This window comes from Schistocerca serialis, chromosome 2, assembly GCF_023864345.2.
Source record: "Schistocerca serialis cubense isolate TAMUIC-IGC-003099 chromosome 2, iqSchSeri2.2, whole genome shotgun sequence".
NCBI classification, from domain to species: domain Eukaryota; kingdom Metazoa; phylum Arthropoda; class Insecta; order Orthoptera; family Acrididae; genus Schistocerca; species Schistocerca serialis.
The window spans coordinates 804,081,733-804,108,013 of record NC_064639.1 but is presented as its reverse complement, the minus strand read 5'-3'; the positions used below and the strand labels follow the sequence as shown (position 1 = coordinate 804,108,013).

Here is a 26,281-nt window from a genome sequence, read left to right as displayed (position 1 = left end):
CCTAGCTCCATTATGGCTGGCAAAATTTATAATCCGGTTCTTCAGGGCTACTTCAAGTGCGCTTGCTACTGGCTTTCCTGAGCTCACCCTACTCGCCTTGTCACAGCTCTGTCAAAGTGTGATGCTAACTAATAATGAGAAACTCTTAGCCACGCTCAATCTTACATGCCACCCCTTGGTTGTTGCCGTCGCTAGTAAGATGAGGGTAGACTGTCGCACAATTAAGCTGAATCTCCACTCACGGTGCACATATCCCGCAAAGACAACCTTGTTTTCCGTTGCATGCAAAATTACCGTCTGCCTTTCTACCGAATTACACCTACGTACTTTACTGGCGCCGCATTCTTGTTATATCCACGTGCTATAACAGGCATCTACTCTTCATTGAGGAGCTGCAACCGGGGCTGAGTTCCACCTACGCTTCAGCACGGTCAAAATGGCAGGGCTCGTCCGGGATTTGAACCCGGGACCTCCTGCACCCAAAGCAGGAATCATACCCCTAGACCAACGAGCCACCTGGCTGGAGCAGTCAAGTTAATCCCAAGTAGTGGGCCTCACAGGGAACACAAACTTTCACGCGAATTCGCAAGATAAACGCTTTCTGCAGGCAGCACTCACCACTGTTGAGAAGAATATTAAAGGCAACGAATAAAAAGCGAAATAACTTCATCGAGCACTGCTTATGAACAGCCGGCAGTGCCTCAGTTTCGGTATGTGCTTTCTCAGGGTTAAGAGGAGGCGAATGCACTAAACAAAAGAACATCGGGAAACCAAGCACCAACTCATAACGAAAAGATTGCAAAATATACTGCAAGCAAAATTTCCAGAAGACGGATACTGAAGACGCCGCAGACAAAAGAATTATTCTATGCAGTAACGATTATCTAGGAAGCGTGAATTGCATGTGCTGCTCCACCACACAACTTCTTTTGATACTGTTTTACTTATTCTAAATTTTCATTACCTGATCGTCTCTAAAATACTGTGCGGTTATCACCTGGTTTCCAACAGCGATAGTAGTAAGAAAATCGACTACAATGTCTTTCAAAGTAGGTCAGACACAAAAAAAAAAAAAATCGGAGCTGCGTGTAGCTCATGTCATTCTGCTTTCAATCGTGAATCTCCGGCTGGGAGTAGTGGCGTACTTCTGTAATCCAAGCTTCTGGGAGTCCGTTGTGTGGGAGAGATCTGGAAACAACTACAGATTCGACCGTTCCACGAGCTCAGGAACGGCCGCGATGCCTTCATCGAGCTCTGCAGATCGACAGATGATAGTGTGGAAATTTCGACAAGCGGTGGCTAAGGGTAAAGAGAAGCCAAACGCACTAAACACAAGAAAGTCGGGAAACCGAAGCACACAACTCATAACGAAAAGATTGTGGAATGCAGTGCGAAAGCAAAACTTCGAGAAGACCAACTCCGAAGCCATCGGCGAGCTAGGAATTATTGCGCACAAGAAGCGATCATGTAGGAAGAGCGAGCCGAGGCTGTCGCTCGACCACACAATAAATTTTTGCTTAATCCCAATTTGCAGTACCGGTTCGACACTAGAATACTGCGCCTTGGTTCTTCCAAAAGCGATAGTAATAAGCACGTCGACTGCAGTGTCATTTGGGGTAGTGAGTCAGACATGGAGAGGATATGGGGCGGGTGGAATATGCAACAACAGGGGCATTGCAGGGCGGCCGCCGGCTCCTTGCGCTGTGGCGCACCGGTGGCGGCGGCGGCCTGGCTGGGCTGCTGGTGCCTCCATGTAGAGCTGCCGCCGAGCCCAGGCAAAGTGCCGCTATCGAAGCGATTGCCTTTGGTGACATCTTTTGCAATAACGACTGCGCGAATCGACGGTATCTCGTAAGGAAGGAAAGAGCAGCAGCTGCCGCCGAGCCCAGGCGCCGTGCCGAACACGCAGAAGGTCCCCGGCTCGATTGCGGGCGGAAACCCGTTTTCGTCGCACTCAGCAAGACACTTGCTACGATCTCTACTGTGACCATTTAAATCAACTTCAAACGTTCCATCAGCAGGGTGCACATGGCTCAAATGAAACATGAAACGGTTTCAGAACTGGTTGTCGGATTTTAGCGCTGACTTGGAGGCCTGGAAATGCGCGAAACAGCCGCCGCCATGCGATTTGTTACCACACCGTTGTACAAAACGCAAGGGCTCGTCCGGGATTTGAACCCGGGACCTCCTGCACCCGAAGCAGGAATCATACCCCTAAACCAACGAGCCTATTCGTTCCGAAAACGCACTGCATGTGAATGACGCCACCTTTGATGGTCTCACCATGTAGGGCTGCAGCTCAGCCAGCGTTCTCCCTGTCTGTCGCGGTTGGATTGTTTTCATCGACGTCTTTTACTGCAGGAACTTCACGAATCGGAGGGAGCTCGTAGCCGATGCCCTTGCTAACACAGAAGAAAAACTGTTGCTATTACGAGTCTCCGGGTGGTACATGAAAAGAACCGTCGTTTCCGTGGTGTAGCGGTTATCACGTCTGCTTTACACGCAGAAGGTGCCCGGTTCGATGCCGGGCGGGAACACAATCAATTTTAATCTATATTTCGGATTTCATTTCCGAGATGACCTCACGTCCGCGTATGCAGAGACAAGCAATGTTGTATGCTAGACGGATAGGGCGTCATTTTACTGTCAAATACTGTAGCTCTCTTATTGCACCGGTATTTGGTAACTGAGAACGCCCCTAGCTCCATTATGGCTGGCAAAATTTATAATCCGGTTCTTCAGGGCTACTTCAAGTGCGCTTGCTACTGGCTTTCCTGAGCTCACCCTACTCGCCTTGTCACAGCTCTGTCAAAGTGTGATGCTAACTAATAATGAGAAACTCTTAGCCACGCTCAATCTTACATGCCACCCCTTGGTTGTTGCCGTCGCTAGTAAGATGAGGGTAGACTGTCGCACAATTAAGCTGAATCTCCACTCACGGTGCACATATCCCGCAAAGACAACCTTGTTTTCCGTTGCATGCAAAATTACCGTCTGCCTTTCTGCCGAATTACACCTACGTACTTTACTGGCGCCGCATTCTTGTTATATCCACGTGCTATAACAGGCATCTACTCTTCATTGAGGAGCTGCAACCGGGGCTGAGTTCCACCTACGCTTCAGCACGGTCAAAATGGCAGGGCTCGTCCGGGATTTGAACCCGGGACCTCCTGCACCCAAAGCAGGAATCATACCCCTAGACCAACGAGCCACCTGGCTGGAGCAGTCAAGTTAATCCCAAGTAGTGGGCCTCACAGGGAACACAAACTTTCACGCGAATTCGCAAGATAAACGCTTTCTGCAGGCAGCACTCACCACTGTTGAGAAGAATATTAAAGGCAACGAATAAAAAGTGAAATAACTTCATCGAGCACTGCTTATGAACAGCCGGCAGTGCCTCAGTTTCGGTATGTGCTTTCTCAGGGTTAAGAGGAGGCGAATGCACTAAACAAAAGAACATCGGGAAACCAAGCACCAACTCATAACGAAAAGATTGCAAAATATACTGCAAGCAAAATTTCCAGAAGACGGATACTGAAGACGCCGCAGACAAAAGAATTATTCTATGCAGTAACGATTATCTAGGAAGCGTGAATTGCATGTGCTGCTCCACCACACAACTTCTTTTGATACTGTTTTACTTATTCTAAATTTTCATTACCTGATCGTCTCTAAAATACTGTGCGGTTATCACCTGGTTTCCAACAGCGATAGTAGTAAGAAAATCGACTACAATGTCTTTCAAAGTAGGTCAGACACAAAAAAAAAAAAAAATCGGAGCTGCGTGTAGCTCATGTCATTCTGCTTTCAATCGTGAATCTCCGGCTTGGAGTAGTGGCGTACTTCTGTAATCCAAGCTTCTGGGAGTCCGTTGTGTGGGAGAGATCTGGAAACAACTACAGATTCGACCGTTCCACGAGCTCAGGAACGGCCGCGATGCCTTCATCGAGCTCTGCAGATCGACAGATGATAGTGTGGAAATTTCGACAAGCGGTGGCTAAGGGTAAAGAGAAGCCAAACGCACTAAACACAAGAAAGTCGGGAAACCGAAGCACACAACTCATAACGAAAAGATTGTGGAATGCAGTGCGAAAGCAAAACTTCGAGAAGACCAACTCCGAAGCCATCGGCGAGCTAGGAATTATTCCGCACAAGAAGCGATCATGTAGGAAGAGCGAGCCGAGGCTGTCGCTCGACCACACAATAAATTTTTGCTTAATCCCAATTTGCAGTACCGGTTCGACACTAGAATACTGCGCCTTGGTTCTTCCAAAAGCGATAGTAATAAGCACGTCGACTGCAGTGTCATTTGGGGTAGTGAGTCAGACATGGAGAGGATATGGGGCGGGTGGAATATGCAGCAACAGGGGCATTGCAGGGCGGCCGCCGGCTCCTTGCGCTGTGGCGCACCGGTGGCGGCGGCGGCCTGGCTGGGCTGCTGGTGCCTCCATGTAGAGCTGCCGCCGAGCCCAGGCAAAGTGCCGCTATCGAAGCGATTGCCTTTGGTGACATCTTTTGCAATAACGACTGCGCGAATCGACGGTATCTCGTAAGGAAGGAAAGAGCAGCAGCTGCCGCCGAGCCCAGGCGCCGTGCCGAACACGCAGAAGGTCCCCGGCTCGATTGCGGGCGGAAACCCGTTTTCGTCGCACTCAGCAAGACACTTGCTACGATCTCTACTGTGACCATTTAAATCAACTTCAAACGTTCCATCAGCAGGGTGCACATGGCTCAAATGAAACATGAAACGGTTTCAGAACTGGTTGTCGGATTTTAGCGCTGACTTGGAGGCCTGGAAATGCGCGAAACAGCCGCCGCCATGCGATTTGTTACCACACCGTTGTACAAAACGCAAGGGCTCGTCCGGGATTTGAACCCGGGACCTCCTGCACCCGAAGCAGGAATCATACCCCTAGACCAACGAGCCTATTCGTTCCGAAAACGCACTGCATGTGAATGACGCCACCTTTGATGGTCTCACCATGTAGGGCTGCAGCTCAGCCAGCGTTCTCCCTGTCTGTCGCGGTTGGATTGTTTTCACCGACGTCTTTTACTGCAGGAACTTCACGAATCGGAGGGAGCTCGTAGCCGATGCCCTTGCTAACACAGAAGAAAAACTGTTGCTATTACGAGTCTCCGGGTGGTACATGAAAAGAACCGTCGTTTCCGTGGTGTAGCGGTTATCACGTCTGCTTTACACGCAGAAGGTGCCCGGTTCGATGCCGGGCGGGAACACAACAATTTTAATCTATATTTCGGATTTCATTTCCGAGATGACCTCACGTCCGCGTATGCAGAGACAAGCAATGTTGTATGCTAGACGGATAGGGCGTCATTTTACTGTCAAATACTGTAGCTCTCTTATTGCACCGGTATTTGGTAACTGAGAACGCCCCTAGCTCCATTATGGCTGGCAAAATTTATAATCCGGTTCTTCAGGGCTACTTCAAGTGCGCTTGCTACTGGCTTTCCTGAGCTCACCCTACTCGCCTTGTCACAGCTCTGTCAAAGTGTGATGCTAACTAATAATGAGAAACTCTTAGCCACGCTCAATCTTACATGCCACCCCTTGGTTGTTGCCGTCGCTAGTAAGATGAGGGTAGACTGTCGCACAATTAAGCTGAATCTCCACTCACGGTGCACATATCCCGCAAAGACAACCTTGTTTTCCGTTGCATGCAAAATTACCGTCTGCCTTTCTACCGAATTACACCTACGTACTTTACTGGCGCCGCATTCTTGTTATATCCACGTGCTATAACAGGCATCTACTCTTCATTGAGGAGCTGCAACCGGGGCTGAGTTCCACCTACGCTTCAGCACGGTCAAAATGGCAGGGCTCGTCCGGGATTTGAACCCGGGACCTCCTGCACCCAAAGCAGGAATCATACCCCTAGACCAACGAGCCACCTGGCTGGAGCAGTCAAGTTAATCCCAAGTAGTGGGCCTCACAGGGAACACAAACTTTCACGCGAATTCGCAAGATAAACGCTTTCTGCAGGCAGCACTCACCACTGTTGAGAAGAATATTAAAGGCAACGAATAAAAAGTGAAATAACTTCATCGAGCACTGCTTATGAACAGCCGGCAGTGCCTCAGTTTCGGTATGTGCTTTCTCAGGGTTAAGAGGAGGCGAATGCACTAAACAAAAGAACATCGGGAAACCAAGCACCAACTCATAACGAAAAGATTGCAAAATATACTGCAAGCAAAATTTCCAGAAGACGGATACTGAAGACGCCGCAGACAAAAGAATTATTCTATGCAGTAACGATTATCTAGGAAGCGTGAATTGCATGTGCTGCTCCACCACACAACTTCTTTTGATACTGTTTTACTTATTCTAAATTTTCATTACCTGATCGTCTCTAAAATACTGTGCGGTTATCACCTGGTTTCCAACAGCGATAGTAGTAAGAAAATCGACTACAATGTCTTTCAAAGTAGGTCAGACACAAAAAAAAAAAAAAATCGGAGCTGCGTGTAGCTCATGTCATTCTGCTTTCAATCGTGAATCTCCGGCTTGGAGTAGTGGCGTACTTCTGTAATCCAAGCTTCTGGGAGTCCGTTGTGTGGGAGAGATCTGGAAACAACTACAGATTCGACCGTTCCACGAGCTCAGGAACGGCCGCGATGCCTTCATCGAGCTCTGCAGATCGACAGATGATAGTGTGGAAATTTCGACAAGCGGTGGCTAAGGGTAAAGAGAAGCCAAACGCACTAAACACAAGAAAGTCGGGAAACCGAAGCACACAACTCATAACGAAAAGATTGTGGAATGCAGTGCGAAAGCAAAACTTCGAGAAGACCAACTCCGAAGCCATCGGCGAGCTAGGAATTATTCCGCACAAGAAGCGATCATGTAGGAAGAGCGAGCCGAGGCTGTCGCTCGACCACACAATAAATTTTTGCTTAATCCCAATTTGCAGTACCGGTTCGACACTAGAATACTGCGCCTTGGTTCTTCCAAAAGCGATAGTAATAAGCACGTCGACTGCAGTGTCATTTGGGGTAGTGAGTCAGACATGGAGAGGATATGGGGCGGGTGGAATATGCAGCAACAGGGGCATTGCAGGGCGGCCGCCGGCTCCTTGCGCTGTGGCGCACCGGTGGCGGCGGCGGCCTAGCTGGGCTGCTGGTGCCTCCATGTAGAGCTGCCGCCGAGCCCAGGCAAAGTGCCGCTATCGAAGCGATTGCCTTTGGTGACATCTTTTGCAATAACGACTGCGCGAATCGACGGTATCTCGTAAGGAAGGAAAGAGCAGCAGCTGCCGCCGAGCCCAGGCGCCGTGCCGAACACGCAGAAGGTCCCCGGCTCGATTGCGGGCGGAAACCCGTTTTCGTCGCACTCAGCAAGACACTTGCTACGATCTCTACTGTGACCATTTAAATCAACTTCAAACGTTCCATCAGCAGGGTGCACATGGCTCAAATGAAACATGAAACGGTTTCAGAACTGGTTGTCGGATTTTAGCGCTGACTTGGAGGCCTGGAAATGCGCGAAACAGCCGCCGCCATGCGATTTGTTACCACACCGTTGTACAAAACGCAAGGGCTCGTCCGGGATTTGAACCCGGGACCTCCTGCACCCGAAGCAGGAATCATACCCCTAGACCAACGAGCCTATTCGTTCCGAAAACGCACTGCATGTGAATGACGCCACCTTTGATGGTCTCACCATGTAGGGCTGCAGCTCAGCCAGCGTTCTCCCTGTCTGTCGCGGTTGGATTGTTTTCACCGACGTCTTTTACTGCAGGAACTTCACGAATCGGAGGGAGCTCGTAGCCGATGCCCTTGCTAACACAGAAGAAAAACTGTTGCTATTACGAGTCTCCGGGTGGTACATGAAAAGAACCGTCGTTTCCGTGGTGTAGCGGTTATCACGTCTGCTTTACACGCAGAAGGTGCCCGGTTCGATGCCGGGCGGGAACACAACAATTTTAATCTATATTTCGGATTTCATTTCCGAGATGACCTCACGTCCGCGTATGCAGAGACAAGCAATGTTGTATGCTAGACGGATAGGGCGTCATTTTACTGTCAAATACTGTAGCTCTCTTATTGCACCGGTATTTGGTAACTGAGAACGCCCCTAGCTCCATTATGGCTGGCAAAATTTATAATCCGGTTCTTCAGGGCTACTTCAAGTGCGCTTGCTACTGGCTTTCCTGAGCTCACCCTACTCGCCTTGTCACAGCTCTGTCAAAGTGTGATACTAACTAATAATCAGAAACTCTTAGCCACGATCAATCTTACATGCCACCCCTTGGTTGTTGCCGTCGCTAGTAAGATGAGGGTAGACTGTCGCACAATTAAGCTGAATCTCCACTCACGGTGCACATATCCCGCAACGACAACCTTGTTTTCCGTTGCATGCAAAATTACCGTCTGCCTTTCTACCGAATTACACCTACGTACTTTACTGGCGCCGCATTCTTGTTATATCCACGTGCTATAACAGGCATCTACTCTTCATTGAGGAGCTGCAACCGGGGCTGAGTTCCACCTACGCTTCAGCACGATCAAAATGGCAGGGCTCGTCCGGGATTTGAACCCGGGACCTCCTGCACCCAAAGCAGGAATCATACCCCTAGACCAACGAGCCACCTGGCTGGAGCTGTCAAGTTAATCCCAAGTAGTGGGCCTCACAGGGAACACAAACTTTTACGCGAATTCGCAAGATAAACGCTTTCTGCAGGCAGCACTCACCACTGTTGAGAAGAATATTAAAGGCAACGAATAAAAAGCGAAATAACCTCATCGAGCACTGCTTATGAACAGCCGGCAGTGCCTCAGTTTCGGTATGTGCTTTCTCAGGGTTAAGAGGAGGCGAATGCACTAAACAAAAGAACATCGGGAAACCAAGCACCAACTCATAACGAAAAGATTGCAAAATGTACTGCAAGCAAAATTTCCAGAAGACGGATACTGAAGACGCCGCAGACAAAAGAATTATTCTATGCAGTAACGATTATCTAGGAAGCGTGAATTGCATGTGCTGCTCCACCACACAACTTCTTTTGATACTGTTTTACTTATTCTAAATTTTCGTTACCTGATCGTCTCTAAAATACTGTGCGGTTATCACCTGGTTTCCAACAGCGATAGTAGTAAGAAAATCGACTACAATGTCTTTCAAAGTAGGTCAGACACAAAAAAAAAAAAAAATCGGAGCTGCGTGTAGCTCATGTCATTCTGCTTTCAATCGTGAATCTCCGGCTGGGAGTAGTGGCGTACTTCTGTAATCCAAGCTTCTGGGAGTCCGTTGTGTGGGAGAGATCTGGAAACAACTACAGATTCGACCGTTCCACGAGCTCAGGAACGGCCGCGATGCCTTCATCGAGCTCTGCAGATCGACAGATGATAGTGTGGAAATTTCGACAAGCGGTGGCTAAGGGTTAAGAGAAGCCAAACGCACTAAACACAAGAAAGTCGGGAAACCGAAGCACACAACTCATAACGAAAAGATTGTGGAATGCAGTGCGAAAGCAAAACTTCGAGAAGACCAACTCCGAAGCCATAGGCGAGCTAGGAATTATTCCGCACAAGAAGCGATCATGTAGGAAGAGCGAGCCGAGGCTGTCGCTCGACCACACAATAAATTTTTGCTTAATCCCAATTTGCAGTACCGGTTCGACACTAGAATACTGCGCCTTGGTTCTTCCAAAAGCGATAGTAATAAGCACGTCGACTGCAGTGTCATTTGGGGTAGTGAGTCAGACATGGAGAGGATATGGGGCGGGTGGAATATGCAACAACAGGGGCATTGCAGGGCGGCCGCCGGCTCCTTGCGCTGTGGCGCACCGGTGGCGGCGGCGGCCTGGCTGGGCTGCTGGTGCCTCCATGTAGAGCTGCCGCCGAGCCCAGGCAAAGTGCCGCTATCGAAGCGATTGCCTTTGGTGACATCTTTTGCAATAACGACTGCGCGAATCGACGGTATCTCGTAAGGAAGGAAAGAGCAGCAGCTGCCGCCGAGCCCAGGCGCCGTGCCGAACACGCAGAAGGTCCCCGGCTCGATTGCGGGCGGAAACCCGTTTTCGTCGCACTCAGCAAGACACTTGCTACGATCTCCACTGTGACCATTTAAATCAACTTCAAACGTTCCATCAGCAGGGTGCACATGGCTCAAATGAAACATGAAACGGTTTCAGAACTGGTTGTCGGATTTTAGCGCTGACTTGGAGGCCTGGAAATGCGCGAAACAGCCGCCGCCATGCGATTTGTTACCACACCGTTGTACAAAACGCAAGGGCTCGTCCGGGATTTGAACCCGGGACCTCCTGCACCCGAAGCAGGAATCATACCCCTAAACCAACGAGCCTATTCGTTCCGAAAACGCACTGCATGTGAATGACGCCACCTTTGATGGTCTCACCATGTAGGGCTGCAGCTCAGCCAGCGTTCTCCCTGTCTGTCGCGGTTGGATTGTTTTCATCGACGTCTTTTACTGCAGGAACTTCACGAATCGGAGGGAGCTCGTAGCCGATGCCCTTGCTAACACAGAAGAAAAACTGTTGCTATTACGAGTCTCCGGGTGGTACATGAAAAGAACCGTCGTTTCCGTGGTGTAGCGGTTATCACGTCTGCTTTACACGCAGAAGGTGCCCGGTTCGATGCCGGGCGGGAACACAACAATTTTAATCTATATTTCGGATTTCATTTCCGAGATGACCTCACGTCCGCGTATGCAGAGACAAGCAATGTTGTATGCTAGACGGATAGGGCGTCATTTTACTGTCAAATACTGTAGCTCTCTTATTGCACCGGTATTTGGTAACTGAGAACGCCCCTAGCTCCATTATGGCTGGCAAAATTTATAATCCGGTTCTTCAGGGCTACTTCAAGTGCGCTTGCTACTGGCTTTCCTGAGCTCACCCTACTCGCCTTGTCACAGCTCTGTCAAAGTGTGATGCTAACTAATAATGAGAAACTCTTAGCCACGCTCAATCTTACATGCCACCCCTTGGTTGTTGCCGTCGCTAGTAAGATGAGGGTAGACTGTCGCACAATTAAGCTGAATCTCCACTCACGGTGCACATATCCCGCAAAGACAACCTTGTTTTCCGTTGCATGCAAAATTACCGTCTGCCTTTCTACCGAATTACACCTACGTACTTTACTGGCGCCGCATTCTTGTTATATCCACGTGCTATAACAGGCATCTACTCTTCATTGAGGAGCTGCAACCGGGGCTGAGTTCCACCTACGCTTCAGCACGGTCAAAATGGCAGGGCTCGTCCGGGATTTGAACCCGGGACCTCCTGCACCCAAAGCAGGAATCATACCCCTAGACCAACGAGCCACCTGGCTGGAGCAGTCAAGTTAATCCCAAGTAGTGGGCCTCACAGGGAACACAAACTTTCACGCGAATTCGCAAGATAAACGCTTTCTGCAGGCAGCACTCACCACTGTTGAGAAGAATATTAAAGGCAACGAATAAAAAGCGAAATAACTTCATCGAGCACTGCTTATGAACAGCCGGCAGTGCCTCAGTTTCGGTATGTGCTTTCTCAGGGTTAAGAGGAGGCGAATGCACTAAACAAAAGAACATCGGGAAACCAAGCACCAACTCATAACGAAAAGATTGCAAAATATACTGCAAGCAAAATTTCCAGAAGACGGATACTGAAGACGCCGCAGACAAAAGAATTATTCTATGCAGTAACGATTATCTAGGAAGCGTGAATTGCATGTGCTGCTCCACCACACAACTTCTTTTGATACTGTTTTACTTATTCTAAATTTTCATTACCTGATCGTCTCTAAAATACTGTGCGGTTATCACCTGGTTTCCAACAGCGATAGTAGTAAGAAAATCGACTACAATGTCTTTCAAAGTAGGTCAGACACAAAAAAAAAAAAAATCGGAGCTGCGTGTAGCTCATGTCATTCTGCTTTCAATCGTGAATCTCCGGCTGGGAGTAGTGGCGTACTTCTGTAATCCAAGCTTCTGGGAGTCCGTTGTGTGGGAGAGATCTGGAAACAACTACAGATTCGACCGTTCCACGAGCTCAGGAACGGCCGCGATGCCTTCATCGAGCTCTGCAGATCGACAGATGATAGTGTGGAAATTTCGACAAGCGGTGGCTAAGGGTAAAGAGAAGCCAAACGCACTAAACACAAGAAAGTCGGGAAACCGAAGCACACAACTCATAACGAAAAGATTGTGGAATGCAGTGCGAAAGCAAAACTTCGAGAAGACCAACTCCGAAGCCATCGGCGAGCTAGGAATTATTGCGCACAAGAAGCGATCATGTAGGAAGAGCGAGCCGAGGCTGTCGCTCGACCACACAATAAATTTTTGCTTAATCCCAATTTGCAGTACCGGTTCGACACTAGAATACTGCGCCTTGGTTCTTCCAAAAGCGATAGTAATAAGCACGTCGACTGCAGTGTCATTTGGGGTAGTGAGTCAGACATGGAGAGGATATGGGGCGGGTGGAATATGCAACAACAGGGGCATTGCAGGGCGGCCGCCGGCTCCTTGCGCTGTGGCGCACCGGTGGCGGCGGCGGCCTGGCTGGGCTGCTGGTGCCTCCATGTAGAGCTGCCGCCGAGCCCAGGCAAAGTGCCGCTATCGAAGCGATTGCCTTTGGTGACATCTTTTGCAATAACGACTGCGCGAATCGACGGTATCTCGTAAGGAAGGAAAGAGCAGCAGCTGCCGCCGAGCCCAGGCGCCGTGCCGAACACGCAGAAGGTCCCCGGCTCGATTGCGGGCGGAAACCCGTTTTCGTCGCACTCAGCAAGACACTTGCTACGATCTCTACTGTGACCATTTAAATCAACTTCAAACGTTCCATCAGCAGGGTGCACATGGCTCAAATGAAACATGAAACGGTTTCAGAACTGGTTGTCGGATTTTAGCGCTGACTTGGAGGCCTGGAAATGCGCGAAACAGCCGCCGCCATGCGATTTGTTACCACACCGTTGTACAAAACGCAAGGGCTCGTCCGGGATTTGAACCCGGGACCTCCTGCACCCGAAGCAGGAATCATACCCCTAAACCAACGAGCCTATTCGTTCCGAAAACGCACTGCATGTGAATGACGCCACCTTTGATGGTCTCACCATGTAGGGCTGCAGCTCAGCCAGCGTTCTCCCTGTCTGTCGCGGTTGGATTGTTTTCATCGACGTCTTTTACTGCAGGAACTTCACGAATCGGAGGGAGCTCGTAGCCGATGCCCTTGCTAACACAGAAGAAAAACTGTTGCTATTACGAGTCTCCGGGTGGTACATGAAAAGAACCGTCGTTTCCGTGGTGTAGCGGTTATCACGTCTGCTTTACACGCAGAAGGTGCCCGGTTCGATGCCGGGCGGGAACACAATCAATTTTAATCTATATTTCGGATTTCATTTCCGAGATGACCTCACGTCCGCGTATGCAGAGACAAGCAATGTTGTATGCTAGACGGATAGGGCGTCATTTTACTGTCAAATACTGTAGCTCTCTTATTGCACCGGTATTTGGTAACTGAGAACGCCCCTAGCTCCATTATGGCTGGCAAAATTTATAATCCGGTTCTTCAGGGCTACTTCAAGTGCGCTTGCTACTGGCTTTCCTGAGCTCACCCTACTCGCCTTGTCACAGCTCTGTCAAAGTGTGATGCTAACTAATAATGAGAAACTCTTAGCCACGCTCAATCTTACATGCCACCCCTTGGTTGTTGCCGTCGCTAGTAAGATGAGGGTAGACTGTCGCACAATTAAGCTGAATCTCCACTCACGGTGCACATATCCCGCAAAGACAACCTTGTTTTCCGTTGCATGCAAAATTACCGTCTGCCTTTCTACCGAATTACACCTACGTACTTTACTGGCGCCGCATTCTTGTTATATCCACGTGCTATAACAGGCATCTACTCTTCATTGAGGAGCTGCAACCGGGGCTGAGTTCCACCTACGCTTCAGCACGGTCAAAATGGCAGGGCTCGTCCGGGATTTGAACCCGGGACCTCCTGCACCCAAAGCAGGAATCATACCCCTAGACCAACGAGCCACCTGGCTGGAGCAGTCAAGTTAATCCCAAGTAGTGGGCCTCACAGGGAACACAAACTTTCACGCGAATTCGCAAGATAAACGCTTTCTGCAGGCAGCACTCACCACTGTTGAGAAGAATATTAAAGGCAACGAATAAAAAGCGAAATAACTTCATCGAGCACTGCTTATGAACAGCCGGCAGTGCCTCAGTTTCGGTATGTGCTTTCTCAGGGTTAAGAGGAGGCGAATGCACTAAACAAAAGAACATCGGGAAACCAAGCACCAACTCATAACGAAAAGATTGCAAAATATACTGCAAGCAAAATTTCCAGAAGACGGATACTGAAGACGCCGCAGACAAAAGAATTATTCTATGCAGTAACGATTATCTAGGAAGCGTGAATTGCATGTGCTGCTCCACCACACAACTTCTTTTGATACTGTTTTACTTATTCTAAATTTTCATTACCTGATCGTCTCTAAAATACTGTGCGGTTATCACCTGGTTTCCAACAGCGATAGTAGTAAGAAAATCGACTACAATGTCTTTCAAAGTAGGTCAGACACAAAAAAAAAAAAAATCGGAGCTGCGTGTAGCTCATGTCATTCTGCTTTCAATCGTGAATCTCCGGCTGGGAGTAGTGGCGTACTTCTGTAATCCAAGCTTCTGGGAGTCCGTTGTGTGGGAGAGATCTGGAAACAACTACAGATTCGACCGTTCCACGAGCTCAGGAACGGCCGCGATGCCTTCATCGAGCTCTGCAGATCGACAGATGATAGTGTGGAAATTTCGACAAGCGGTGGCTAAGGGTAAAGAGAAGCCAAACGCACTAAACACAAGAAAGTCGGGAAACCGAAGCACACAACTCATAACGAAAAGATTGTGGAATGCAGTGCGAAAGCAAAACTTCGAGAAGACCAACTCCGAAGCCATCGGCGAGCTAGGAATTATTGCGCACAAGAAGCGATCATGTAGGAAGAGCGAGCCGAGGCTGTCGCTCGACCACACAATAAATTTTTGCTTAATCCCAATTTGCAGTACCGGTTCGACACTAGAATACTGCGCCTTGGTTCTTCCAAAAGCGATAGTAATAAGCACGTCGACTGCAGTGTCATTTGGGGTAGTGAGTCAGACATGGAGAGGATATGGGGCGGGTGGAATATGCAACAACAGGGGCATTGCAGGGCGGCCGCCGGCTCCTTGCGCTGTGGCGCACCGGTGGCGGCGGCGGCCTGGCTGGGCTGCTGGTGCCTCCATGTAGAGCTGCCGCCGAGCCCAGGCAAAGTGCCGCTATCGAAGCGATTGCCTTTGGTGACATCTTTTGCAATAACGACTGCGCGAATCGACGGTATCTCGTAAGGAAGGAAAGAGCAGCAGCTGCCGCCGAGCCCAGGCGCCGTGCCGAACACGCAGAAGGTCCCCGGCTCGATTGCGGGCGGAAACCCGTTTTCGTCGCACTCAGCAAGACACTTGCTACGATCTCTACTGTGACCATTTAAATCAACTTCAAACGTTCCATCAGCAGGGTGCACATGGCTCAAATGAAACATGAAACGGTTTCAGAACTGGTTGTCGGATTTTAGCGCTGACTTGGAGGCCTGGAAATGCGCGAAACAGCCGCCGCCATGCGATTTGTTACCACACCGTTGTACAAAACGCAAGGGCTCGTCCGGGATTTGAACCCGGGACCTCCTGCACCCGAAGCAGGAATCATACCCCTAAACCAACGAGCCTATTCGTTCCGAAAACGCACTGCATGTGAATGACGCCACCTTTGATGGTCTCACCATGTAGGGCTGCAGCTCAGCCAGCGTTCTCCCTGTCTGTCGCGGTTGGATTGTTTTCATCGACGTCTTTTACTGCAGGAACTTCACGAATCGGAGGGAGCTCGTAGCCGATGCCCTTGCTAACACAGAAGAAAAACTGTTGCTATTACGAGTCTCCGGGTGGTACATGAAAAGAACCGTCGTTTCCGTGGTGTAGCGGTTATCACGTCTGCTTTACACGCAGAAGGTGCCCGGTTCGATGCCGGGCGGGAACACAATCAATTTTAATCTATATTTCGGATTTCATTTCCGAGATGACCTCACGTCCGCGTATGCAGAGACAAGCAATGTTGTATGCTAGACGGATAGGGCGTCATTTTACTGTCAAATACTGTAGCTCTCTTATTGCACCGGTATTTGGTAACTGAGAACGCCCCTAGCTCCATTATGGCTGGCAAAATTTATAATCCGGTTCTTCAGGGCTACTTCAAGTGCGCTTGCTACTGGCTTTCCTGAGCTCACCCTACTCGCCTTGTCACAGCTCTGTCAAAGTGTGATGCTAACTAATAATGAGAAACTCTTAGCCACGCTCAATCTTACATGCCACCCCTTGGTTGTTGCCGTCGCTAGTAAGATGAGGGTAGACTGTCGCACAATTAAGCTGAATCTCCACTCACGGTGCACATATCCCGCAAAGACAACCTTGTTTTCCGTTGCATGCAAAATTACCGTCTGCCTTTCTGCCGAATTACACCTACGTACTTTACTGGCGCCGCATTCTTGTTATATCCACGTGCTATAACAGGCATCTACTCTTCATTGAGGAGCTGCAACCGGGGCTGAGTTCCACCTACGCTTCAGCACGGTCAAAATGGCAGGGCTCGTCCGGGATTTGAACCCGGGACCTCCTGCACCCAAAGCAGGAATCATACCCCTAGACCAACGAGCCACCTGGCTGGAGCAGTCAAGTTAATCCCAAGTAGTGGGCCTCACAGGGAACACAAACTTTCACGCGAATTCGCAAGATAAACGCTTTCTGCAGGCAGCACTCACCACTGTTGAGAAGAATATTAAAGGCAACGAATAAAAAGTGAAATAACTTCATCGAGCACTGCTTATGAACAGCCGGCAGTGCCTCAGTTTCGGTATGTGCTTTCTCAGGGTTAAGAGGAGGCGAATGCACTAAACAAAAGAACATCGGGAAACCAAGCACCAACTCATAACGAAAAGATTGCAAAATATACTGCAAGCAAAATTTCCAGAAGACGGATACTGAAGACGCCGCAGACAAAAGAATTATTCTATGCAGTAACGATTATCTAGGAAGCGTGAATTGCATGTGCTGCTCCACCACACAACTTCTTTTGATACTGTTTTACTTATTCTAAATTTTCATTACCTGATCGTCTCTAAAATACTGTGCGGTTATCACCTGGTTTCCAACAGCGATAGTAGTAAGAAAATCGACTACAATGTCTTTCAAAGTAGGTCAGACACAAAAAAAAAAAAAAATCGGAGCTGCGTGTAGCTCATGTCATTCTGCTTTCAATCGTGAATCTCCGGCTTGGAGTAGTGGCGTACTTCTGTAATCCAAGCTTCTGGGAGTCCGTTGTGTGGGAGAGATCTGGAAACAACTACAGATTCGACCGTTCCACGAGCTCAGGAACGGCCGCGATGCCTTCATCGAGCTCTGCAGATCGACAGATGATAGTGTGGAAATTTCGACAAGCGGTGGCTAAGGGTAAAGAGAAGCCAAACGCACTAAACACAAGAAAGTCGGGAAACCGAAGCACACAACTCATAACGAAAAGATTGTGGAATGCAGTGCGAAAGCAAAACTTCGAGAAGACCAACTCCGAAGCCATCGGCGAGCTAGGAATTATTCCGCACAAGAAGCGATCATGTAGGAAGAGCGAGCCGAGGCTGTCGCTCGACCACACAATAAATTTTTGCTTAATCCCAATTTGCAGTACCGGTTCGACACTAGAATACTGCGCCTTGGTTCTTCCAAAAGCGATAGTAATAAGCACGTCGACTGCAGTGTCATTTGGGGTAGTGAGTCAGACATGGAGAGGATATGGGGCGGGTGGAATATGCAGCAACAGGGGCATTGCAGGGCGGCCGCCGGCTCCTTGCGCTGTGGCGCACCGGTGGCGGCGGCGGCCTGGCTGGGCTGCTGGTGCCTCCATGTAGAGCTGCCGCCGAGCCCAGGCAAAGTGCCGCTATCGAAGCGATTGCCTTTGGTGACATCTTTTGCAATAACGACTGCGCGAATCGACGGTATCTCGTAAGGAAGGAAAGAGCAGCAGCTGCCGCCGAGCCCAGGCGCCGTGCCGAACACGCAGAAGGTCCCCGGCTCGATTGCGGGCGGAAACCCGTTTTCGTCGCACTCAGCAAGACACTTGCTACGATCTCTACTGTGACCATTTAAATCAACTTCAAACGTTCCATCAGCAGGGTGCACATGGCTCAAATGAAACATGAAACGGTTTCAGAACTGGTTGTCGGATTTTAGCGCTGACTTGGAGGCCTGGAAATGCGCGAAACAGCCGCCGCCATGCGATTTGTTACCACACCGTTGTACAAAACGCAAGGGCTCGTCCGGGATTTGAACCCGGGACCTCCTGCACCCGAAGCAGGAATCATACCCCTAGACCAACGAGCCTATTCGTTCCGAAAACGCACTGCATGTGAATGACGCCACCTTTGATGGTCTCACCATGTAGGGCTGCAGCTCAGCCAGCGTTCTCCCTGTCTGTCGCGGTTGGATTGTTTTCACCGACGTCTTTTACTGCAGGAACTTCACGAATCGGAGGGAGCTCGTAGCCGATGCCCTTGCTAACACAGAAGAAAAACTGTTGCTATTACGAGTCTCCGGGTGGTACATGAAAAGAACCGTCGTTTCCGTGGTGTAGCGGTTATCACGTCTGCTTTACACGCAGAAGGTGCCCGGTTCGATGCCGGGCGGGAACACAACAATTTTAATCTATATTTCGGATTTCATTTCCGAGATGACCTCACGTCCGCGTATGCAGAGACAAGCAATGTTGTATGCTAGACGGATAGGGCGTCATTTTACTGTCAAATACTGTAGCTCTCTTATTGCACCGGTATTTGGTAACTGAGAACGCCCCTAGCTCCATTATGGCTGGCAAAATTTATAATCCGGTTCTTCAGGGCTACTTCAAGTGCGCTTGCTACTGGCTTTCCTGAGCTCACCCTACTCGCCTTGTCACAGCTCTGTCAAAGTGTGATGCTAACTAATAATGAGAAACTCTTAGCCACGCTCAATCTTACATGCCACCCCTTGGTTGTTGCCGTCGCTAGTAAGATGAGGGTAGACTGTCGCACAATTAAGCTGAATCTCCACTCACGGTGCACATATCCCGCAAAGACAACCTTGTTTTCCGTTGCATGCAAAATTACCGTCTGCCTTTCTGCCGAATTACACCTACGTACTTTACTGGCGCCGCATTCTTGTTATATCCACGTGCTATAACAGGCATCTACTCTTCATTGAGGAGCTGCAACCGGGGCTGAGTTCCACCTACGCTTCAGCACGGTCAAAATGGCAGGGCTCGTCCGGGATTTGAACCCGGGACCTCCTGCACCCAAAGCAGGAATCATACCCCTAGACCAACGAGCCACCTGGCTGGAGCAGTCAAGTTAATCCCAAGTAGTGGGCCTCACAGGGAACACAAACTTTCACGCGAATTCGCAAGATAAACGCTTTCTGCAGGCAGCACTCACCACTGTTGAGAAGAATATTAAAGGCAACGAATAAAAAGCGAAATAACTTCATCGAGCACTGCTTATGAACAGCCGGCAGTGCCTCAGTTTCGGTATGTGCTTTCTCAGGGTTAAGAGGAGGCGAATGCACTAAACAAAAGAACATCGGGAAACCAAGCACCAACTCATAACGAAAAGATTGCAAAATATACTGCAAGCAAAATTTCCAGAAGACGGATACTGAAGACGCCGCAGACAAAAGAATTATTCTATGCAGTAACGATTATCTAGGAAGCGTGAATTGCATGTGCTGCTCCACCACACAACTTCTTTTGATACTGTTTTACTTATTCTAAATTTTCATTACCTGATCGTCTCTAAAATACTGTGCGGTTATCACCTGGTTTCCAACAGCGATAGTAGTAAGAAAATCGACTACAATGTCTTTCAAAGTAGGTCAGACACAAAAAAAAAAAAAATCGGAGCTGCGTGTAGCTCATGTCATTCTGCTTTCAATCGTGAATCTCCGGCTGGGAGTAGTGGCGTACTTCTGTAATCCAAGCTTCTGGGAGTCCGTTGTGTGGGAGAGATCTGGAAACAACTACAGATTCGACCGTTCCACGAGCTCAGGAACGGCCGCGATGCCTTCATCGAGCTCTGCAGATCGACAGATGATAGTGTGGAAATTTCGACAAGCGGTGGCTAAGGGTAAAGAGAAGCCAAACGCACTAAACACAAGAAAGTCGGGAAACCGAAGCACACAACTCATAACGAAAAGATTGTGGAATGCAGTGCGAAAGCAAAACTTCGAGAAGACCAACTCCGAAGCCATCGGCGAGCTAGGAATTATTGCGCACAAGAAGCGATCATGTAGGAAGAGCGAGCCGAGGCTGTCGCTCGACCACACAATAAATTTTTGCTTAATCCCAATTTGCAGTACCGGTTCGACACTAGAATACTGCGCCTTGGTTCTTCCAAAAGCGATAGTAATAAGCACGTCGACTGCAGTGTCATTTGGGGTAGTGAGTCAGACATGGAGAGGATATGGGGCGGGTGGAATATGCAACAACAGGGGCATTGCAGGGCGGCCGCCGGCTCCTTGCGCTGTGGCGCACCGGTGGCGGCGGCGGCCTGGCTGGGCTGCTGGTGCCTCCATGTAGAGCTGCCGCCGAGCCCAGGCAAAGTGCCGCTATCGAAGCGATTGCCTTTGGTGACATCTTTTGCAATAACGACTGCGCGAATCGACGGTATCTCGTAAGGAAGGAAAGAGCAGCAGCTGCCGCCGAGCCCAGGCGCCGTGCCGAACACGCAGAAGGTCCCCGGCTCGATTGCGGGCGGAAACCCGTTTTCGTCGCACTCAGCAAGACACTTGCTACGATCTCTACTGTGACCATTTAAATCAACTTCAAACGTTCCATCAGCAGGGTGCACATGGCTCAAATGAAACATGAAACGGTTTCAGAACTGGTTGTCGGATTTTAGCGCTGACTTGGAGGCCTGGAAATGCGCGAAACAGCCGCCGCCATGCGATTTGTTACCACACCGTTGTACAAAACGCAAGGGCTCGTCCGGGATTTGAACCCGGGACCTCCTGCACCCGAAGCAGGAATCATACCCCTAAACCAACGAGCCTATTCGTTCCGAAAACGCACTGCATGTGAATGACGCCACCTTTGATGGTCTCACCATGTAGGGCTGCAGCTCAGCCAGCGTTCTCCCTGTCTGTCGCGGTTGGATTGTTTTCATCGACGTCTTTTACTGCAGGAACTTCACGAATCGGAGGGAGCTCGTAGCCGATGCCCTTGCTAACACAGAAGAAAAACTGTTGCTATTACGAGTCTCCGGGTGGTACATGAAAAGAACCGTCGTTTCCGTGGTGTAGCGGTTATCACGTCTGCTTTACACGCAGAAGGTGCCCGGTTCGATGCCGGGCGGGAACACAATCAATTTTAATCTATATTTCGGATTTCATTTCCGAGATGACCTCACGTCCGCGTATGCAGAGACAAGCAATGTTGTATGCTAGACGGATAGGGCGTCATTTTACTGTCAAATACTGTAGCTCTCTTATTGCACCGGTATTTGGTAACTGAGAACGCCCCTAGCTCCATTATGGCTGGCAAAATTTATAATCCGGTTCTTCAGGGCTACTTCAAGTGCGCTTGCTACTGGCTTTCCTGAGCTCACCCTACTCGCCTTGTCACAGCTCTGTCAAAGTGTGATGCTAACTAATAATGAGAAACTCTTAGCCACGCTCAATCTTACATGCCACCCCTTGGTTGTTGCCGTCGCTAGTAAGATGAGGGTAGACTGTCGCACAATTAAGCTGAATCTCCACTCACGGTGCACATATCCCGCAAAGACAACCTTGTTTTCCGTTGCATGCAAAATTACCGTCTGCCTTTCTGCCGAATTACACCTACGTACTTTACTGGCGCCGCATTCTTGTTATATCCACGTGCTATAACAGGCATCTACTCTTCATTGAGGAGCTGCAACCGGGGCTGAGTTCCACCTACGCTTCAGCACGGTCAAAATGGCAGGGCTCGTCCGGGATTTGAACCCGGGACCTCCTGCACCCAAAGCAGGAATCATACCCCTAGACCAACGAGCCACCTGGCTGGAGCAGTCAAGTTAATCCCAAGTAGTGGGCCTCACAGGGAACACAAACTTTCACGCGAATTCGCAAGATAAACGCTTTCTGCAGGCAGCACTCACCACTGTTGAGAAGAATATTAAAGGCAACGAATAAAAAGTGAAATAACTTCATCGAGCACTGCTTATGAACAGCCGGCAGTGCCTCAGTTTCGGTATGTGCTTTCTCAGGGTTAAGAGGAGGCGAATGCACTAAACAAAAGAACATCGGGAAACCAAGCACCAACTCATAACGAAAAGATTGCAAAATATACTGCAAGCAAAATTTCCAGAAGACGGATACTGAAGACGCCGCAGACAAAAGAATTATTCTATGCAGTAACGATTATCTAGGAAGCGTGAATTGCATGTGCTGCTCCACCACACAACTTCTTTTGATACTGTTTTACTTATTCTAAATTTTCATTACCTGATCGTCTCTAAAATACTGTGCGGTTATCACCTGGTTTCCAACAGCGATAGTAGTAAGAAAATCGACTACAATGTCTTTCAAAGTAGGTCAGACACAAAAAAAAAAAAAAATCGGAGCTGCGTGTAGCTCATGTCATTCTGCTTTCAATCGTGAATCTCCGGCTTGGAGTAGTGGCGTACTTCTGTAATCCAAGCTTCTGGGAGTCCGTTGTGTGGGAGAGATCTGGAAACAACTACAGATTCGACCGTTCCACGAGCTCAGGAACGGCCGCGATGCCTTCATCGAGCTCTGCAGATCGACAGATGATAGTGTGGAAATTTCGACAAGCGGTGGCTAAGGGTAAAGAGAAGCCAAACGCACTAAACACAAGAAAGTCGGGAAACCGAAGCACACAACTCATAACGAAAAGATTGTGGAATGCAGTGCGAAAGCAAAACTTCGAGAAGACCAACTCCGAAGCCATCGGCGAGCTAGGAATTATTCCGCACAAGAAGCGATCATGTAGGAAGAGCGAGCCGAGGCTGTCGCTCGACCACACAATAAATTTTTGCTTAATCCCAATTTGCAGTACCGGTTCGACACTAGAATACTGCGCCTTGGTTCTTCCAAAAGCGATAGTAATAAGCACGTCGACTGCAGTGTCATTTGGGGTAGTGAGTCAGACATGGAGAGGATATGGGGCGGGTGGAATATGCAGCAACAGGGGCATTGCAGGGCGGCCGCCGGCTCCTTGCGCTGTGGCGCACCGGTGGCGGCGGCGGCCTGGCTGGGCTGCTGGTGCCTCCATGTAGAGCTGCCGCCGAGCCCAGGCAAAGTGCCGCTATCGAAGCGATTGCCTTTGGTGACATCTTTTGCAATAACGACTGCGCGAATCGACGGTATCTCGTAAGGAAGGAAAGAGCAGCAGCTGCCGCCGAGCCCAGGCGCCGTGCCGAACACGCAGAAGGTCCCCGGCTCGATTGCGGGCGGAAACCCGTTTTCGTCGCACTCAGCAAGACACTTGCTACGATCTCTACTGTGACCATTTAAATCAACTTCAAACGTTCCATCAGCAGGGTGCACATGGCTCAAATGAAACATGAAACGGTTTCAGAACTGGTTGTCGGATTTTAGCGCTGACTTGGAGGCCTGGAAATGCGCGAAACAGCCGCCGCCATGCGATTTGTTACCACACCGTTGTACAAAACGCAAGGGCTCGTCCGGGATTTGAACCCGGGACCTCCTGCACCCGAAGCAGGAATCATACCCCTAGACCAACGAGCCTATTCGTTCCGAAAACGCACTGCATGTGAATGACGCCACCTTTGATGGTCTCACCATGTAGGGCTGCAGCTCAGCCAGCGTTCTCCCTGTCTGTCGCGGTTGGATTGTTTTCACCGACGTCTTTTACTGCAGGAACTTCACGAATCGGAGGGAGCTCGTAGCCGATGCCCTTGCTAACACAGAAGAAAAACTGTTGCTATTACGAGTCTCCGGGTGGTACATGAAAAGAACCGTCGTTTCCGTGGTGTAGCGGTTATCACGTCTGCTTTACACGCAGAAGGTGCCCGGTTCGATGCCGGGCGGGAACACAACAATTTTAATCTATATTTCGGATTTCATTTCCGAGATGACCTCACGTCCGCGTATGCAGAGACAAGCAATGTTGTATGCTAGACGGATAGGGCGTCATTTTACTGTCAAATACTGTAGCTCTCTTATTGCACCGGTATTTGGTAACTGAGAACGCCCCTAGCTCCATTATGGCTGGCAAAATTTATAATCCGGTTCTTCAGGGCTACTTCAAGTGCGCTTGCTACTGGCTTTCCTGAGCTCACCCTACTCGCCTTGTCACAGCTCTGTCAAAGTGTGATGCTAACTAATAATGAGAAACTCTTAGCCACGCTCAATCTTACATGCCACCCCTTGGTTGTTGCCGTCGCTAGTAAGATGAGGGTAGACTGTCGCACAATTAAGCTGAATCTCCACTCACGGTGCACATATCCCGCAAAGACAACCTTGTTTTCCGTTGCATGCAAAATTACCGTCTGCCTTTCTGCCGAATTACACCTACGTACTTTACTGGCGCCGCATTCTTGTTATATCCACGTGCTATAACAGGCATCTACTCTTCATTGAGGAGCTGCAACCGGGGCTGAGTTCCACCTACGCTTCAGCACGGTCAAAATGGCAGGGCTCGTCCGGGATTTGAACCCGGGACCTCCTGCACCCAAAGCAGGAATCATACCCCTAGACCAACGAGCCACCTGGCTGGAGCAGTCAAGTTAATCCCAAGTAGTGGGCCTCACAGGGAACACAAACTTTCACGCGAATTCGCAAGATAAACGCTTTCTGCAGGCAGCACTCACCACTGTTGAGAAGAATATTAAAGGCAACGAATAAAAAGTGAAATAACTTCATCGAGCACTGCTTATGAACAGCCGGCAGTGCCTCAGTTTCGGTATGTGCTTTCTCAGGGTTAAGAGGAGGCGAATGCACTAAACAAAAGAACATCGGGAAACCAAGCACCAACTCATAACGAAAAGATTGCAAAATATACTGCAAGCAAAATTTCCAGAAGACGGATACTGAAGACGCCGCAGACAAAAGAATTATTCTATGCAGTAACGATTATCTAGGAAGCGTGAATTGCATGTGCTGCTCCACCACACAACTTCTTTTGATACTGTTTTACTTATTCTAAATTTTCATTACCTGATCGTCTCTAAAATACTGTGCGGTTATCACCTGGTTTCCAACAGCGATAGTAGTAAGAAAATCGACTACAATGTCTTTCAAAGTAGGTCAGACACAAAAAAAAAAAAAAATCGGAGCTGCGTGTAGCTCATGTCATTCTGCTTTCAATCGTGAATCTCCGGCTTGGAGTAGTGGCGTACTTCTGTAATCCAAGCTTCTGGGAGTCCGTTGTGTGGGAGAGATCTGGAAACAACTACAGATTCGACCGTTCCACGAGCTCAGGAACGGCCGCGATGCCTTCATCGAGCTCTGCAGATCGACAGATGATAGTGTGGAAATTTCGACAAGCGGTGGCTAAGGGTAAAGAGAAGCCAAACGCACTAAACACAAGAAAGTCGGGAAACCGAAGCACACAACTCATAACGAAAAGATTGTGGAATGCAGTGCGAAAGCAAAACTTCGAGAAGACCAACTCCGAAGCCATCGGCGAGCTAGGAATTATTCCGCACAAGAAGCGATCATGTAGGAAGAGCGAGCCGAGGCTGTCGCTCGACCACACAATAAATTTTTGCTTAATCCCAATTTGCAGTACCGGTTCGACACTAGAATACTGCGCCTTGGTTCTTCCAAAAGCGATAGTAATAAGCACGTCGACTGCAGTGTCATTTGGGGTAGTGAGTCAGACATGGAGAGGATATGGGGCGGGTGGAATATGCAGCAACAGGGGCATTGCAGGGCGGCCGCCGGCTCCTTGCGCTGTGGCGCACCGGTGGCGGCGGCGGCCTGGCTGGGCTGCTGGTGCCTCCATGTAGAGCTGCCGCCGAGCCCAGGCAAAGTGCCGCTATCGAAGCGATTGCCTTTGGTGACATCTTTTGCAATAACGACTGCGCGAATCGACGGTATCTCGTAAGGAAGGAAAGAGCAGCAGCTGCCGCCGAGCCCAGGCGCCGTGCCGAACACGCAGAAGGTCCCCGGCTCGATTGCGGGCGGAAACCCGTTTTCGTCGCACTCAGCAAGACACTTGCTACGATCTCTACTGTGACCATTTAAATCAACTTCAAA

The 26,281-nt window shown here is 49.5% G+C and overlaps 28 non-coding genes across 28 annotated transcripts; 9 read left to right on the top strand and 19 right to left on the bottom strand.

Moving 5' to 3' along the window:
• Nucleotides 1–442: 442 nt before the first annotated feature.
• Nucleotides 443–514, bottom strand: Trnap-ugg (transfer RNA proline (anticodon UGG)). The gene has a single exon. It is a non-coding gene; the product is annotated as a tRNA-Pro (tRNA).
• Nucleotides 515–2,157: 1,643 nt separating this feature from the next.
• On the bottom strand, nucleotides 2,158–2,229 carry Trnap-cgg (transfer RNA proline (anticodon CGG)). Its single transcript has one exon. It is a non-coding gene; the product is annotated as a tRNA-Pro (tRNA).
• A 235-nt stretch (nucleotides 2,230–2,464) lies between these two features.
• On the top strand, nucleotides 2,465–2,537 carry Trnav-uac (transfer RNA valine (anticodon UAC)). Its single transcript has one exon. It is a non-coding gene; the product is annotated as a tRNA-Val (tRNA).
• A 602-nt stretch (nucleotides 2,538–3,139) lies between these two features.
• On the bottom strand, nucleotides 3,140–3,211 carry Trnap-ugg (transfer RNA proline (anticodon UGG)). Its single transcript has one exon. It is a non-coding gene; the product is annotated as a tRNA-Pro (tRNA).
• A 1,644-nt stretch (nucleotides 3,212–4,855) lies between these two features.
• Nucleotides 4,856–4,927, bottom strand: Trnap-cgg (transfer RNA proline (anticodon CGG)). The gene has a single exon. It is a non-coding gene; the product is annotated as a tRNA-Pro (tRNA).
• Nucleotides 4,928–5,162: 235 nt separating this feature from the next.
• On the top strand, nucleotides 5,163–5,235 carry Trnav-uac (transfer RNA valine (anticodon UAC)). The gene has a single exon. It is a non-coding gene; the product is annotated as a tRNA-Val (tRNA).
• A 601-nt stretch (nucleotides 5,236–5,836) lies between these two features.
• Nucleotides 5,837–5,908, bottom strand: Trnap-ugg (transfer RNA proline (anticodon UGG)). The gene has a single exon. It is a non-coding gene; the product is annotated as a tRNA-Pro (tRNA).
• Nucleotides 5,909–7,552: 1,644 nt separating this feature from the next.
• Trnap-cgg (transfer RNA proline (anticodon CGG)) lies at nucleotides 7,553–7,624 on the bottom strand. Its single transcript has one exon. It is a non-coding gene; the product is annotated as a tRNA-Pro (tRNA).
• Nucleotides 7,625–7,859: 235 nt separating this feature from the next.
• Nucleotides 7,860–7,932, top strand: Trnav-uac (transfer RNA valine (anticodon UAC)). Its single transcript has one exon. It is a non-coding gene; the product is annotated as a tRNA-Val (tRNA).
• A 601-nt stretch (nucleotides 7,933–8,533) lies between these two features.
• Trnap-ugg (transfer RNA proline (anticodon UGG)) lies at nucleotides 8,534–8,605 on the bottom strand. The gene has a single exon. It is a non-coding gene; the product is annotated as a tRNA-Pro (tRNA).
• Nucleotides 8,606–10,249: 1,644 nt separating this feature from the next.
• Nucleotides 10,250–10,321, bottom strand: Trnap-cgg (transfer RNA proline (anticodon CGG)). Its single transcript has one exon. It is a non-coding gene; the product is annotated as a tRNA-Pro (tRNA).
• Nucleotides 10,322–10,556: 235 nt separating this feature from the next.
• Nucleotides 10,557–10,629, top strand: Trnav-uac (transfer RNA valine (anticodon UAC)). The gene has a single exon. It is a non-coding gene; the product is annotated as a tRNA-Val (tRNA).
• A 601-nt stretch (nucleotides 10,630–11,230) lies between these two features.
• Nucleotides 11,231–11,302, bottom strand: Trnap-ugg (transfer RNA proline (anticodon UGG)). Its single transcript has one exon. It is a non-coding gene; the product is annotated as a tRNA-Pro (tRNA).
• Nucleotides 11,303–12,945: 1,643 nt separating this feature from the next.
• Trnap-cgg (transfer RNA proline (anticodon CGG)) lies at nucleotides 12,946–13,017 on the bottom strand. Its single transcript has one exon. It is a non-coding gene; the product is annotated as a tRNA-Pro (tRNA).
• A 235-nt stretch (nucleotides 13,018–13,252) lies between these two features.
• Nucleotides 13,253–13,325, top strand: Trnav-uac (transfer RNA valine (anticodon UAC)). The gene has a single exon. It is a non-coding gene; the product is annotated as a tRNA-Val (tRNA).
• Nucleotides 13,326–13,927: 602 nt separating this feature from the next.
• On the bottom strand, nucleotides 13,928–13,999 carry Trnap-ugg (transfer RNA proline (anticodon UGG)). The gene has a single exon. It is a non-coding gene; the product is annotated as a tRNA-Pro (tRNA).
• Nucleotides 14,000–15,642: 1,643 nt separating this feature from the next.
• Nucleotides 15,643–15,714, bottom strand: Trnap-cgg (transfer RNA proline (anticodon CGG)). Its single transcript has one exon. It is a non-coding gene; the product is annotated as a tRNA-Pro (tRNA).
• A 235-nt stretch (nucleotides 15,715–15,949) lies between these two features.
• On the top strand, nucleotides 15,950–16,022 carry Trnav-uac (transfer RNA valine (anticodon UAC)). The gene has a single exon. It is a non-coding gene; the product is annotated as a tRNA-Val (tRNA).
• Nucleotides 16,023–16,624: 602 nt separating this feature from the next.
• Trnap-ugg (transfer RNA proline (anticodon UGG)) lies at nucleotides 16,625–16,696 on the bottom strand. Its single transcript has one exon. It is a non-coding gene; the product is annotated as a tRNA-Pro (tRNA).
• A 1,644-nt stretch (nucleotides 16,697–18,340) lies between these two features.
• On the bottom strand, nucleotides 18,341–18,412 carry Trnap-cgg (transfer RNA proline (anticodon CGG)). The gene has a single exon. It is a non-coding gene; the product is annotated as a tRNA-Pro (tRNA).
• Nucleotides 18,413–18,647: 235 nt separating this feature from the next.
• Nucleotides 18,648–18,720, top strand: Trnav-uac (transfer RNA valine (anticodon UAC)). Its single transcript has one exon. It is a non-coding gene; the product is annotated as a tRNA-Val (tRNA).
• A 601-nt stretch (nucleotides 18,721–19,321) lies between these two features.
• Trnap-ugg (transfer RNA proline (anticodon UGG)) lies at nucleotides 19,322–19,393 on the bottom strand. The gene has a single exon. It is a non-coding gene; the product is annotated as a tRNA-Pro (tRNA).
• Nucleotides 19,394–21,036: 1,643 nt separating this feature from the next.
• Nucleotides 21,037–21,108, bottom strand: Trnap-cgg (transfer RNA proline (anticodon CGG)). The gene has a single exon. It is a non-coding gene; the product is annotated as a tRNA-Pro (tRNA).
• A 235-nt stretch (nucleotides 21,109–21,343) lies between these two features.
• Trnav-uac (transfer RNA valine (anticodon UAC)) lies at nucleotides 21,344–21,416 on the top strand. The gene has a single exon. It is a non-coding gene; the product is annotated as a tRNA-Val (tRNA).
• Nucleotides 21,417–22,018: 602 nt separating this feature from the next.
• Trnap-ugg (transfer RNA proline (anticodon UGG)) lies at nucleotides 22,019–22,090 on the bottom strand. The gene has a single exon. It is a non-coding gene; the product is annotated as a tRNA-Pro (tRNA).
• Nucleotides 22,091–23,734: 1,644 nt separating this feature from the next.
• On the bottom strand, nucleotides 23,735–23,806 carry Trnap-cgg (transfer RNA proline (anticodon CGG)). Its single transcript has one exon. It is a non-coding gene; the product is annotated as a tRNA-Pro (tRNA).
• Nucleotides 23,807–24,041: 235 nt separating this feature from the next.
• On the top strand, nucleotides 24,042–24,114 carry Trnav-uac (transfer RNA valine (anticodon UAC)). Its single transcript has one exon. It is a non-coding gene; the product is annotated as a tRNA-Val (tRNA).
• A 601-nt stretch (nucleotides 24,115–24,715) lies between these two features.
• Nucleotides 24,716–24,787, bottom strand: Trnap-ugg (transfer RNA proline (anticodon UGG)). The gene has a single exon. It is a non-coding gene; the product is annotated as a tRNA-Pro (tRNA).
• Between the last annotated feature and the right edge of the window lie 1,494 nt (nucleotides 24,788–26,281).